The sequence below is a fragment of the Gekko japonicus genome, unplaced genomic scaffold, assembly GCF_001447785.1.
Source record: "Gekko japonicus isolate JY-2015 unplaced genomic scaffold, Gekko_japonicus_V1.1 scaffold304, whole genome shotgun sequence".
Taxonomy (NCBI): Eukaryota; Metazoa; Chordata; class Lepidosauria; order Squamata; family Gekkonidae; genus Gekko; species Gekko japonicus.
This window is the reverse complement of record NW_015161960.1, coordinates 323,743-339,258: the sequence shown is the minus strand read 5'-3', so window position 1 is coordinate 339,258 and position 15,516 is coordinate 323,743. Positions and strand designations below refer to the sequence as shown.

General features: G+C 43.9%; 1 protein-coding gene across 1 annotated transcript in view; it reads right to left on the bottom strand.

The window, feature by feature from the left end:
• The window catches only part of LOC107126036 (follistatin-related protein 4-like), a 248,020-nt gene that overhangs the window by 153,042 nt on the left and 79,462 nt on the right, over positions 1-15,516 (bottom strand). The window lies entirely within an intron of this gene.

Sequence of the window (15,516 nt, the reverse complement as noted above, 5' to 3'; positions counted from 1 at the left end):
CCTACTGATGCCTTCCTCTTATTGCTGGCCTCCCTAGCCACTTGTTTCCAAGCCACAGTATTGGATGAATGCTTCCTTGTGTCAGGAGGAACAATGAATGGGGGAAGAGGCTTTCAGGGGAAGAGAAGTTAAATCCTCATTCCCTGCTTTCAATAAATCCTCATTCCCTTGCAGTAGGTTGGCAAAAAAACCAGTTGAAAGAAAAAGATGTATACATTAGAAATGCAACATAAGCAAGGGAAAGAAATAACTATGTTGCTAGGAGAAACAGGGAGGGTCGTACCTGGCATGGAATATGCTCCAATTGATCTCCTATGCAATAGGTCTGCCTCTCTCCAATGTGAAAGCCTGACCTCACAAAATAATGGCATAATATTATGCCAATACTTCACTTGTTTTTGCTAGTCTTGTAGGATGGTGTTCCTTTTCACCAGTGCCTTTAAACAGAAATTACTAGATCTAGGGACATTTGCTGATTTAAGATATTCCAGTTTTAACACTTTTTAAGACTGGTTTTAATTTGATGCTCCAGGCCTAAGTTTTCCATAGCAAAAAGGCTTGTTTTCTCTGCTACCCAAAGTACATAACGCAATAATGTTCTTGAACTGACCTTGGTAGGGTGAATTTTCTTCAATTAATTAGTTTCCCAGAGTTCCTCCAGACATGAGATAACCTGTCTTATATAAAGTAATTTAAGAACTAGCTATCAAGCTTATGGCAGTTTGGATTTTATTGCTATTAGTTCAGTGTGGACTATAATATTGTAAAACCGATCAAGTAGAGAAATATCTTCACTAGATATCAAAAATGATGGAGCTAGTAGCTTATCAGAAACTGTGCCCAGTATTTCATTGGGTATTTAAAAATGCAAATTCACAACAACCTAAAACAATGTGGAACAATAAAACATGCTGGGTGAAATCATGTCATTTATGTGCTGTTACAATACATTAACCCCATAATTTGACCTAAGTGCATGGAACAGATAACTCGAAGATGTTCTATACAATTTAACTAGGTGTCCTAACTCTTGCTGAAATTAACATGGACTTTATCTCTGTGTAATATTGCCCAACTGTCACTTTTTAAGTGTTCCTTCCTTAGCATTCAGAGTGATGACCCTTCATAAATCTCCAAAACGTTACTTTTTAAAAAGCATACTCATCTGCTAAAGCAACAGAGCTATGGAATATTAGGGGGAAATAAAGTAGTGTATTCATACCTACATTATTCTTTCATCCATGGCAACAGAATAAAATTCTGATCGTAAAGACCTTATGCTTAAGGGTTGTTTAAATCCTATTGATTTCAATAATATTTACTACTCTGTAAATGTATATTGTTTGCATCTCCTATAGATTAGAGGTCTTGCATCTGAGTAAACTGGCATTAGAATTGGGTAGTATGTTTGCTAGGACATCAGAATGTCTTCAATTCAGGGATGCTGAGAATTTAGATATGAATGCTGATCATTTTCATGTGATCTGAACCTGGATTATATCACTTCTCAGTTTATCTCAACATTTAAACTGGGTGCCTGTTGAGTAGCTCTATGCCTGCTCAGTAGCCCTTTAGAATCTCCCCCCACCCGCATAAGTCCATTGGACGCTCCAGAGTTATAGATGGGTCATGCCTTGGTAAATAAGCATTTGCCACTTGCGGCAGTATTTCTACCTGTGCAGTCAACATACAGAACTTTCTTGATAATTGGTGTAATCATGTAGTTTGTCCCCTCTTTGCAGCTGCATAGGATACATCATTTATAAGGACTACATTGTGGAGTGTGTGTTGACCACAAATGCCAAGCAGATGTATGAACATACACATGTGTAAATAAATCACTGTGAAATATTTTTAAAAATCAAAGAATGTGGTAATGGTGACAGTCTGTTCTATAGAGGTGAGGGGAAACTTGTGAGAAAGCTGAGAACAAGCATGCACAACTGCCTTTTTAACACGAACACATCCAAATGATCTAAATTCCTCCTTCTAGTACTTGGCCGAATATTTTGCTCTATTGATCACAAGTACAGTGGCTTCCTTATATCAACTGCAATATCCCTTTGGCTGCAAAGGGCAGTAAGTAATGCAGTGCCTAACAATGCTTAGGGAAACAGGAGTTTCTTTTCCTGCCTCATATTGCAGAGCTGTTCACACAGTGGTTATTTTAGTCAATGCCAAATAAGGCATTCCTAACAGTTGTATCTATTGAGGATGAGCATGAACTGGCTCAGGAGCCAAAATTCAGCACGAACGTAATCCAATTTGGACCCCTGAACCTAAGTTCAGGGAAGGTGCCTTCCCAGAACATTTGCCAGACTTTTGTCTGGTCTGGTTCAGCTGTTTGGGCCATTTAAACCTAACAGCTGAGTTGTGTGGGTCTGCAACTAAAAATCCCTTTAAGACCACAACCTATCACAAAACAAAAGGGATCACAGGTATCCCACAGGAAAAACACACAAGCAAACCCTGTGATATGAACACTATTAAGAAGATTTATATAACTTTTTAGACTTTATAAAATTGCAAAACGTTTTTTCAGCATTCTCAATTACACAATATTGTAAAAAAAGTCCAAAATGGTCCAACATTATGAGTACCCGGTTATGAACTAATTTCAACTTTACAGTCTTCCTCAGATGTAATCCTATATGTTAAGGAGGTGTCAGCTTCTTAATCCAGCTCAGTATTGTAATTTCTTTCATAATATCCTGGAATAAACCATAATCAATGAAAATTCACATGTAGCTGCATGGAAATTAGTTATTTCAAACTTATAATGATTTAATAATTTAATTTTTAGAAAACTTACTTCTGGTTTCATAATAAGTGTTTAAGGTGCGAAAAAGTCTCCTGGATTTTGCTGGAGAAGACCTTGATGCTGGGAAAGAAGACGGGGACGGCAAAGGATGAGATGGTTAGACAGTGTCATCGATGCAACGAACATGAAGTTGAGCAAACTTCAGAGGATGGCGGAAGACCAGAGGGCCTGGAGGGAGCTGGTCCATGGGGTCGTAAAGAGTTGGACTCGACTGTGCGACTGAACAACAACAACATGCTCTCCTAAGCACTATTTATTATAGTAGTAGCAAACCAGTCCTTCTTTCACCCGGCTATAAGCCTTCATTTTCTGGCTGGCAAATGCTTCCCACAACTAGCTGTATCCAGACTCTATAAAGATTCTACTAGTTAATTCCATGCAGCTGCATGATGAACATCACTTTCTTAAAGTAACAAGACATTATTGCAGGCTGTACCTCTGTAATTTATATCAACTATTAAATTTCCTATAAGGATAGTTATAATTATTGTATAATTGAGAATGCTGAATTTTTTTTTGCAATTTTATAAAGTCTAAAAAGTTATATAAACATTATAACTATGGCTGCAATCATACACACAATTAAGACCCGACATAGGTGCAAATGATGGGCAGCTTTAAAGGGCGCAATCAGACAACAACATCTGGGAAGTCCCCTGCAGTCGTCAGCAACCTGTTCTGTTCCACCACAGAAGCAGAGTTAAAAGACACCAGGGAAGATCTGGTAGTTAACAGGTTGCAATGGGCCACAAATGGATTTTCCCATGTCTGATCGCTCCAGCGTGCTCTCATGGCATTGGAATAGTCTGATCAGGTCATCCTGACTCCGTGCTGTTGTCCCCCCCACTTCGCAGTATGAACATCATTGCACACTCCACAGGGAGCCCTTGGTGCAGAGGTGCGATTCATCAATCCCTCAGTTGATCCCCCAAACCCCCAGTAAAGTGGGGGGGGGGGGGGAATTGCGCAACCTCCCCCCCCGACTCACCCACAGTTGCATCTGATCCCACACTGACAGACTGCACCCGCAGCTTCACAGGGAGGTGTGATCGTGCAACCGTGGGTCAAATTCCTCCAAAGGAAATAGCCTCCCTCCCCCCCCCCCAGTTTTTCTGGGTGTGTGATCGCAACCTATAGTTTAATTACTCATAATGTCTTCCAAGGCAGGCACAGTTTGGCATCAATAAACTAGAAATCTTTCTTGTGTTGCTGTTTGCTATATTTAAGGTCATGATGTTGTTGGCAGCCAAAGGCATAGCAGATTTTTTTTCCTCTTAAAGAAGCGAACACAACTAATTGAACTAAATAATGATTAAAGGGATTTAATAAAACTAGCACTTTAAAAATTTCCAGGTGGACTAGTATATGCTGACAGTATGAAAGGCAACTAAGGGAATTAGGTGCCTAATTCTCACTCTGCTTTAATAGTATAAATAATTGGTTTCAAATCCCTTGGGTGGCTTTCAAAATCCTAGAGATAGTTTCCATTTATAGTGAATGTAAAAGTGCTGGTAATCAAGGGTTAGGACTTTTGTCATTGTAAAAGTTTAATACTGCTCAACACCATTATTAGTTAGTAGATGGCTTAGAAAAATGCTACTGGGAAAGTATTTTGGAGAGTTTTAAAAGCAGTTTGTTGCTTTAATATTTTATTTTTCTTTGCCAATTAGTCAGAATCCTATAGTATTATGAGTTCATCTGTTCTGGCTACAAAAGGAAGCATATATTAATAAATGTTAAGAGTTCACTAAAGCGTAGTCAATTACATTGCTAACAGGACAATCCTGAACAGTTATACACTTCCAACCCTCTGACTTCAAAGGATTTAGGGTGGCCCAGGCTATCCCGATCTCGTTTGATATCAGAAGCTAAACAGGGTTGGCCCTGGTTAGTATCTGGATGGCAGACCACCATGGAATACCAGAATCACTACACATAGGCAGGCAATGGCAAACCACCTATGGATATATCTTGCCTTGGAAAACCTTATGTGGTTGCCATAAGCCAGCTGTGACTTGACAGCACTTTCTACCACCTCCTCTGCTTAGCATTGGATTGCGTCTTCTAAAAATATATTTTGATTAAAGAATTTCAAAATACACTTAGATAATTACAGTAAGACTGAAGCACTGTATTGTTAATGTAATAACATACTATAGAGATATGACAACACATGCTGATAAAACTATAAGCAACATGGTTCTATATAGGTTTTTTTTTATCAGGGAACACATGATTATTGAGCCCTAAGCTGGGTACAAGTTTTTGGCCTTCAGGCTATTTTGGGATAGAAAGTCATGCATCCTGAATTTCAGATATGACAACTGATAGGGAATGATCACCTTTATTAATTTAATTTATTTATTTGCTCTCCCCCACAACTTATTCTGCTCTCCCCACCTTCAAAACAGAATTTTTTTTTGCATGGTTTGTTTAATTTTTATCTACAGCAGCTTGGAAATTGCTGACAACTGGCATTGTACTTTGAACTAAACCTGCAGAATGGAAATCAACTGGTAATATATAGTTACATTAAGTGGTTTATGGAAACCTAAGAGCATGGAATTAGACACCAAGGGCCAAGAGTAATTTCTGTGGATCTGGTAGAAGTTTTTCGTATGCCTTCCTTTCTATCCACTCCCACTTCAAGTCCCATGAGCCATGAAAGAAAAAAAAATGTATATTTCTGAAATGACATACACAGGGGCCAGTAAAGCATCCCCGTCCACACATTTGGACTCTGTGAGGCATCATATCTACACAATTATCCCACCTTTCCTTGCATACTGATTTTGTTGTTGTTGTTGTTGTTGTTCAGTCGCACAGTCGAGTCCAACTCTTCGCGACCCCATGGATCATCTCCCGCCAGGCCCTCCTGTCTTCCGCCATCCTCTGAAGTTGGCTCAATTTCGTGTTCGTTGCATCGATGACACTGTCTAACCATCTCATCCTTTGCCGTCCCCGTCTTCTTTGACCTTCGATCTTTCCCAGCATCAGGGTCTTCTCCAGTGAGTGCTCCCTTCTCATTTGGTGGCCAAAATATCTGGCCTTCCAGGGAACAGTCAGGGTTGATTTCTTTGAGGATTGACTGATTTGTTCTTCTTGCAGTCCAAGGGACTCTCAAGAGTCTCCTCCAGCACCATAGTTCAAAAGAATCTATTCTTCGGCGCTCGGCCTTCCTTATAGTCCAACTCTCACAGCCATACATGACTACTGGGAATACCATTGCTTTGACCATGCGGACTTTTGTTGGCAGGGTGATGTCTCTACTTTTTATCATGCTGTTTAGGTTCGCCATCACTTTCCTCCCAAGGAAATCTTTTAATTTCATGGCTGCTGTCACAGTCTATGGTGATCTGGGATCCCAGGAATGTGAAGTCTGTCACTACTTCCACGACTTCCCCTTCTATTTGCCAAGGAGTGATGGGGCCGGATGCCATGATCTTAGTTTTTTTGATGTTGAGCTTCAAGCCCACTTTTGCGCTCTCCTCTTTTACCCTGAGCAAGAGGCTCTTTAGGTCCTCTTCACTTTCTGCCATTAGAGTGGTATCGTCTGCATATCTGAGGTTGTTGATCTTTTCCCCAGCAATCTTAATTCCCGCTTGTGATTCATCCAGGCCAGCATTTCGCATGATGTACTCTGCATATATATTAAATAAGCAAGGCGACAATATACATCCTTGTCGTACTCCTTTTCCTATGCTAAACCAATCAGTTGTTCCATATCCGGTTCTAACTGTCGCTTCTTGGCCCTTATACAGGTTTCTCAAGAGACATGTGAGGTGGTCTGGTACTCCCATCTCTTTAAGGACCTGCCATAGTTTGTTGTGATCCACACAGTCAAAAGCTTTAGCATAGTCAATGAAGCAGAAGTAGATATTTTTCTGGTACTCTCTTGCTTTCTCCATAATCCAGCGAATGTTGGCAATTTGATCTCTAGTTCCTCTACCTCTTCGAAACCCAGCTTGTACTTCTGGTAGTTCTCTATCCACGTACTGTTGAAGCCTAGCTTGTAGGATCTTGAGCATGACCTTGCTAGCATGTGATATGAGTGCAATTGTGCGATAGTTTGAACATTCCTTGGCGTTGCCCTTCTTTGGGATTGGAATGTATACTGATCTTTTCCAATCCTGTGGCCACTGTTGCGTTTTCCAAATTTGCTGGCAAATGGAGTGCAGCACTTTAACAGCATCATCTTCTAAGACTTTGAATAGCTCAGCTGGAATACCATCACCTCCACTAGCTTTGTTGTTAGTAATGCTTTCTAAGGCCCATTTAACTTCACATTCCAGGATGTCTGGATTTTGTTACTATTCCTAAATTAATATTCAACCTACAAAGCACAGACACACAAAGGCCTTATGTAATTTTCTATTTTTCTTTCAGTCTGCTAAATAATTACCAAGAACGTACAGCAAATTTAAACCCCCCCCCAAAATTGTATGTATGGTCAATATGTACTCTTTCCTATGTGAAACAGCAATTATTTCCAAAAGCAACATTTGCTACTGTTCAATCCTTTTCAGTCTTCTTTTCCGGTAATTTTTACAGCCCCTCAAGGTCAATGTTTGAGTTGAAATAGGAAATTGTTGCTATAAGTGGGTCCAGTGGTCTGCATGGCCTACACTCTTAAATGCAGTTTCCCTTTGAACTCTATATATACTCTAATTTTTACACTGAAGATCACATTGCAAGCGTGATGGCACCATCAGCTTGCTTTTTATTCCATCAGTTTTTATCACTGGCTGCCTATCTGAAAACTTCAGTTGACAGGCTGTAGGGTGGATGGGACAGGAGCTGGTCTACAGCAAGAAACATCTAATTTACTTATTGGATGCACTCATGCATGTGCATGAGTCATCTCCCTCTCCCTCTCACCAGCAAATCAACAATTCTGGATGTTCCCTGCCTACTGCTTTTATTATTGTTGCTTCTCCTGCCCATCCAATAGCTTTGTCCCACTGGAACCTCTGAGATCTGCAGGATCTTTGGTTTTAGCATTGCAAAAGGAGACAGTAAAGGTAATAAACACGCAATTTAGCCTGTTTGAGTACATACTCATTTTTCATTAAATAAGTGTACCTGTGAAGCCTTCCCAAACTCCCAAATCCCATGTATGCCAATATGATCATAAGTGCACAGCTACTGGAGTAAATCTTATTCCTTTCTGACACACCTTGATAAGTACCTGTTGGTGCAGCATGGTGTAAATTGTTATAATCTATTACTTCGTGCTATTTATTTTCTATTTGTTTCATTGTTCTCTTTGCTGCTGTGTTATGCCAATGAAGGTCTATATATATATGTATGATAAGTACCTGTTACTGGGATACATATCTATTCCAAGGTATCACTAACCTCTTTTGTCTCCCACCCACCCAGTCAAAATTACCTATAGCCATAGCGACTGAGAGCCACCACAGTTACCCAGACAAAGTTTCCCCGCTAGAATCTTCCTCACATTTCCACAACTCAACCAAAACAACATGCAAGCAAACATGCTGAGCTCCATGGGCTCCCAGGGTGACCTTGAAACTTTGTCTAATCTCCCTCTCTTAGCAGCTCTGTCTGCTGCACTGCATAGACCATAAACCTGGGTACATGGACACACATATCAGTTACAACACATCAGGGATTCTAACATCAAGCATAAGCATCCCTCCTTATATATAATTGCGTTTTGGTCCCACAACGTTAAATGCGCACCAAAATAGGTTGGCCGCATGTACTGCCACTCCGAACGTCCGGTAATCCTCTGCCTGCGTTGGGTGGGTGCTCCTGCCCACACAGCCAGTGGTGGGCCTCTCGCCGTCAGTGTGAAGGGAGCCACCAAAGGGGATGCATGGCCTGGATCCTCCCTGGCCCGCTCGCCGAGGCAAGCGAGCCAGGGAGGACTCAGGAGGCCACGGGGAGGAGGCGGACTCTTCTTTGGGAGAGTAGTGTCCGCTGGCCTTGGGGAGGTGGTAGGTGGTGGTGCTGCGCTTCCACTGCCTAGCATGGCCTCACCCGGGGAGCTGGCGGACCCTGCCTGGGGGGCACAGCCACCCACCTTCCTCGCTGCGAGGCCTCTCTCGCGCGGCCACATGAGAGGGGGAGCTGCCTGCTCAACCTCTCCGAGTCAACCTTGCCTGCTTTCTGCAAGGCCACTTCCACCAATAGCTGGAAGCTAGTGAACTCCTCTCCAAAGAGCTCTGGTGGCATCGGAGGGGGGTGTTGAAAAATCCACTGGCTGCATCTGCCCTACTCAGAAGGGCCAGGGTGCTGCCTGTTGCACTCAGCTGTGGCTGCTTGGCCTGAGAATCCAGCTCGATACGCTGGAATGCTGTGGCGCCAGCGTTGGGGGGGGGGGCTCTGCTGGCCCCGGCTAGGCTATGGGAGGGGGGCAGCCATGCCGCACTTCCCCTGCCCGGTGTGCCCTCGCCTGGCAAGGTGATGGGCCCTGCTTTGGGGGGGCGAGGCCAGCCACCTTCCACGCTGCAAAGCCTCTCTCTGGCGGCCACGCCAGGCTTCCCTTGCCCGGCGTGGCCTCCGCCAGCCAGGCTGTGGGCCATGCATTGCGGGGGCTCCGCCAACCCCGGCTGGGCTCTGGGGGGGGGGCGCAGCTGTGCCATGCTTCCCTCCCCAGGCCCGGCCTCCCCTGCCCAGGCTGCAGGCCCTGCATTGGGGGGGCCTTCCACCAGTCCTGGCTGGGCTTGGCCATGGGAGGAGCCAGCCGTGCAGCACTTCCCATGCCTGCCGCACCCTGGCTCTGCTTGGGGGAGGCAGCCCAGCCACCTTGGCCCATGGCGACCACTCTCCCTAGGGCTCATTGCCTCTTCCTGCAACGGGCCTTGCCCCTAGTACTTCATAAAGACTTGGTCAAGGCAGGCAAACAATGATAGCATTTTATAGGAGACTAACAGTGAGACTTAAACATAAGTGCTTTTTCACTTTTATTTGCAATTTTTAAAACAACAGTTAGAGTTAGTATTCGTGGTTATGACTTTACTGAAGAGGAACAACTGCAGTGTGGCCAACTAGACAGGCTGCCAGCTCTCAGATGAATTAAAACTTTCTAGAAATCAGGATGGCAGGACGAGGCTCATCCTGAGAACTATATGTAAACCAGGTTACAGTGGATAACAATAGCTTCTGAAACAGGAGTTTTAAATGTAGATCCAGCCCAGCATGAAATAGTGATTAGAGTGTTGGACTAGGATTTGCCATGAAACATAATGAGTAACAATGGGCCAGAAATCCCTCATATAGACTTGAAACTGTGGCATACACTTTGGGTGACAGCATACAGGATGCTAGTATGTTACATGTGTGATTCCTCTAAATGAGACAAACAGCAGCTCTGTGAGGTATCTCATGTCAGAAATGGCATCAGGGAAAAGGCGGGACCCCTTTCCTTTCACATTGTGATCTTTACACAATTAAGGGAGGATGTTACTCTATAAAATATTTATCTATAAAATATTTAGGAGATCCATTCTCCTAGCCAGGCCCGTATCTAACATGGGGCCCATGGGGCCTTCCCCCCACAGCTGTTTTTGCAGGCCCCTCCCCTGAGCCTCAGCTCCCCCTCCCTCCCTCCGGTCCCTTCACCTCCTGATCGATCACCTCACGAATATGAGCCAGCATCTCCCTGTTTGAGCTCATCTATGATGAGCTGAGTCTCCTTAGGACCCAGCAGCAATCAGTGGTTGACGAGTCACACACACATTTGTTGGATTGCAGCAGTTCACGCCTCCTGTTGGATTTTCTGCCAGGCTTCGGAAAAGATCGTCAGCTCAGGGAAGGAGTGAGGGAGGAAGCTTGATCCCCGCTCTACTTTTTAAAAAACAAACAAACACAGCCGCTTTGCTAGACCTCTGAGGAGCCTTAGTGTCTATTAACATTGGAATTCTGGCTCACCTCAGAGAAAGGCTCTAGTGGGGGCTGTGTGGGTGTGCGCCAAGCAGACCCCCCTTGCCCGGGAGCCTTTGATTTAATTAGGTGGTAGGTCCCCCCAAGGTCCCCTCCCCCCAAAACCCCTAGCTATGGGGCTGTTCCTAGCATCTCAACCAGTCTGGCCCTCAGCTGTTGGCAGAACAGTAGAACACAAGTCACATTGGCCATGTTTCTTGTTAGTTTCAGTAGGCAGATGTGTGCATGCATTCAGTCCAGTTGCTGCTTAAAACTCTATCCAATTTGTTTTCTGTTACTGTTCCAAGGAGGCTACATAGAACAATATTACTGCATTATTGGCATGCCACTGGAATTAGAATAGGGCTCTCTGAACCTGTGTCCCGAGGGTGGTCACCACTGCTCGGGACTTCCCCGCCAGAGACACCCCAAGCCCCAAGCCCCAGAGAACCTACCAGGGCAGGGGACAGAACCGCCAGAGCAATGCCATGTCATCCTGGCCCTGGAGAAACGTCGCTGGCCCACCACGGCCCCGCCGCCGGATGCCGGCCACTGAGACAGGAAGGCTCAGGAAGGAGGGAGGACACACCCCCAGCCCAAGGAGTCCTGGAAAGGGAGGAGCGCATGGCCGAAACCCCGTCAGCTGTTGGAGGAAGGAGGCAGCCAGGAAGCTGCACCAACAGCTCAGTGTCTCTGCCTAAGGAGGGGGGGTGGAGCCAATGGGCGTGGGTGGAAGGGGAAGCACAAAGGGGAGGAGGTGGCACAGAGAGGGAATAAAAGGGGGAGCACGAGCAAAGGCCGAGGAGGATGAACTGGAGACAGGAAGAAGTTGCATCCAGAGAGAGAGAACTATCTGACCAGGTAGAGGAGAATGGAGGGTGGTGACGTAACCTCCTCCCTTCCTCAATGTCTGAGGCCTTTGAGGTTCCCTAAGGGAGGGGGGCACGGTGGCGAGCCGCCCACCCAGCTCGGGATCCAGTGACAGCGAGGGGGGATCGTCAGACTTGTGCGACAACCAGTACATAGATATTCCACTCCTCTTACCCATAGTATCTTTGTAGACCATGTATTCCTCACAGGAATCTATTTATTTATTTATTTTTCACATTTATATCCTGCCCATCCCACGAATGGACTCAGGGTGGGTTATGGTGATCCTTTTAGGAAGTTTCATCTTTGTGTGGAGAATTATTAAATTTAATAAAAGTAGTTATTCAAGGGTTGGTATGACCTTCTGAAGCAAAGAGGTTCATTTGGCTGATATTGCACTACTCAATCCAAAGCCTGATTTTTTCTTACTTAGTCATGAGAAGTTAGCAGCTCCTAACAGTGCTCCTGCTCAGTGCCAGTTTACATTTTGTCATACCTCATATTTCGCATAACTTTGTTAACCATCCACATTTGGTATTACTAAACTGGATAGTTTATTATTACAGCTGGTATAAAGAGTTACCTTACAGCCAAGAAGACAATTGGAAAAACCTGTGATTTAATCATTTGGAAGAAGAGCATTGACAGTTTGCTGCGAGTAACAGACACTCACTAAAATGGATGTTAGGTTGATAAACCGTTAGACCAATAGAGCTGTGGTAACTGTTTGATTTCCTTAGAGTTTTAAACACATGTTAATCATCCTAATATTCGTACTATTCCAATACATCACTTGGATGCTGGAGCACACTGTGATTAAAAACTGTCATCCAAAAGATAATTTATGATGTGTTCATCCTTGCATGAATACTGCAGGTTTAATGGCATTCCATGTTATAATATGGAACTTATTTTATTACTGTAGGAGTGACAAACTTATATTTTATATCAACCAGGACCTCAGTACAGGAGAAGACTGCAGTACAGAAGCCTCAGTGCCAAGATTGCAAAGTTGTTGGTACCAAAAAGAACATAGATACAGATATGGCATACTAGGAAGCTGGTGGAATGGTGAAAATCAATGGAATATTGATATCCCCAGATATAATATCTATAATACACATTGGGGAGTGTTAGTCTGCATGTCACAGAGCAGATATCACCCATAAGACTAGAACACCCAACAAGAAACTTAAGAGGAATAAAGTCTTCAAGAAAACCAGGTAGAAATGTAGCATAGTTTTGGGACATAGTACAGGAATTCTGTGTGGTACATTGCATCTAATGAACAATGCTAACCAGTCAAAACTTTTTGGGAATCGTGACCATACTATTATCAAATAAGAATGCTAGGGTGGTTAATGAATGAAATCACAAAGCAATACAAGCTGGAATGGTTTCCTGGCTTTTTTCAAAAAAAGGAAAATGAAAAGGAGCACATATTGGTCCTACCCCCACTGCGTGATTTCACAAGCATGAGTACAGCGCCTACACGCCTACAAACTGTATTCACATAACCTCTGTCCCCTCACACCAAAGTCACTATTTTTTCTGGCAAAGTCAAGTAGATATGTTCTAGAAATAGTTCTAAGGCTAATCAGCAAGCTAAAATTTAGTAAACTGCTAGTTCCTAAATGAATATGAAACAAAAATGGGCTCTTGCGAGATTATTGGAAGGTAGCCAATGTAACACAATTCTGGATCCAGTTGAGGTTTTCCATAAACAGAAGGGAGCAATTTCCATGATTCCCTTTCCTACTGCAGACGTCTGAGTTCCCCCTCATGCTGTTGCTGGAGGCCCCGGGTCCCTCAGAAGCAGCAACAAGGACATTTGGAGCTGCAAAGGGAAGGGGGAGGCAAGAATGTTGCACTCTGCTTAGGGAGATCTCTTTTATTAGCAGAAATGTCTGGTGGACCCAAGCCACCAGTTTTGAAAACAATATCATGCGAGTGTCAGGAAATCACAGGCCCACTAGCTGAACATATCTGCCGCCAGTAGACATTTCTATGAAGCAAAGGTTCTCCCAAAGGTTCCTAAGGAAACATGTGGGGGCACGCTGGCACGGGATAAGAAATGAATCCCCATTTAAAAAACAAGCTGTTTAAAAATGGAATCTAAGCAATGTAAATATATAATTTCTTAAAAGAAAATGTATGACTCTTATGAAAGGTTGCTTTTCTTAGTAAAGAAAAACTATGGGGAAAATGTACTCACCAGTCATACAACACCATAGTCCATGTGTTTATATTATTACCTGATGCCATGGCCCAGGGACTAATAAGCAATGCTCCCTATATTTTATTTATTTATTTATTTATGGTTGCTTTTCTTAGTAAAGAAAAACTATGGGGAAAATGTACTCACCAGTCATACAACACCATAGTCCATGTGTTTATATTATTACCTGATGCCATGGCCCAGGGACTAATAAGCAATGCTCCCTATATTTTATTTATTTATTTATTTATTTATTTATCTCTGTTTTTCTTGGTTGTTCTTCCCGGGCGGTCTTTCAGTGTCAGTGCTTGGTTCCTGGTGTGGCCGTCCGGTCCGGCGGCTACTTCTTTTTCTTTCTTTCGGCGGGCTCGTCTGGTATGTGGGTCGTATCGACTTACAGCCCAGCTAACATCCGTACGGCTCCGCTGCGCTTGCGTCACATCACCACATCCTTCTGTAGCTCCACCTCTGTCTCTGCCTCCATCGCTCCGCTTGCCTTCGCTCTGCTGCTCCGACGCTATGCCACTCCATCGCCGCCATTTCCACCGTCACCGCCGCTGCTGCAGTCGCTTCTACTGCTCCTGCCACACACACCCATACGGGGAGGGTGCCCCCTGCCACCTAAGGACTTGTACCCATTCATCTACTCACTTATATTAATATTGTGGTGTGCCCAGTTCATGAGCCATGAATCATCACTGTTAGCCGAACTGCTTTATCTACAGCAGTTGGCAAATTTTAATCTGGGTTCTTGCCAGTGTCCAGTCCACTACAAGGGTTACCAGTAGAAGGAGACGAGGCTGGTGTTGTTCAAAATAATCTGTCTTTTACTTAAGAATATATAAATCACATACAAACAATACTGAAGCACACACATATTCAATCAAATTCCTCAGAAATACAGAATTAAAAATAGACATGTTTGCATTAACAGGTGTGATGATGGGGAATATACTTATCTGTCCCGAAGCTTGTCCGTTCCAATGAAGAATGGAGGGTCAGAAATGTAGAATACTAGGGGAGATTAACACACAGCTAGAACCAGCCAGCTTGTGTGGGTCTCTTAACTGCAGATTAAGAGATCAAGTGGATTCAAGGGTTTGGGATAGAAAGCTGGACAAAAGAGGAGTTACAGCAGACAGGGGGTGTCGGGGGAAGGCGGCTAGTAAGGGCCAAGCGACTGGTCCTTGTCTTTTATAGGTGGATCTTTGGGTGGGTGGCATCTGTGCCAGTCTGTGGACCCACCTACCTGTGAGTCTGTCCCAAAACTAATCTTATTGGTTGCGTGCAGTGAGGGGTGGCCACCTAAAGGGTTGGGCAATATTGTAATTTAAGATCCTAACTCAAGGGATGGCATCTGGGCGAGTGTGAAAGTTGGCGTCAAGGAATCTCCTTGATGTGCAGATGAAGCTCGGCCATTCCCTGGTCATCAAATGCGCATCTGTCAGGAAATGCTCATTCAGATGTAAAGCAGAGATGTGGAATACGCGTCTTTCAACAGTTCATCAATAGGGGCTGCTTTTCCTTAAGTTGTTGTTTCTGCTGACAATAATGGCGATGTGTGCTTTTCTCCCTCAGGCTGGTAGCTGTGTATTTGAAACCTCATTAACATGTAAGGCTTAGTGCAGGCACCTTCTCTGTGTAATGTCACAACAGGTGATTTGTACAGCTTTCTTTGAGCCTATGGTGTGTGTGCACAGTCCATGTAGTGTTTGGC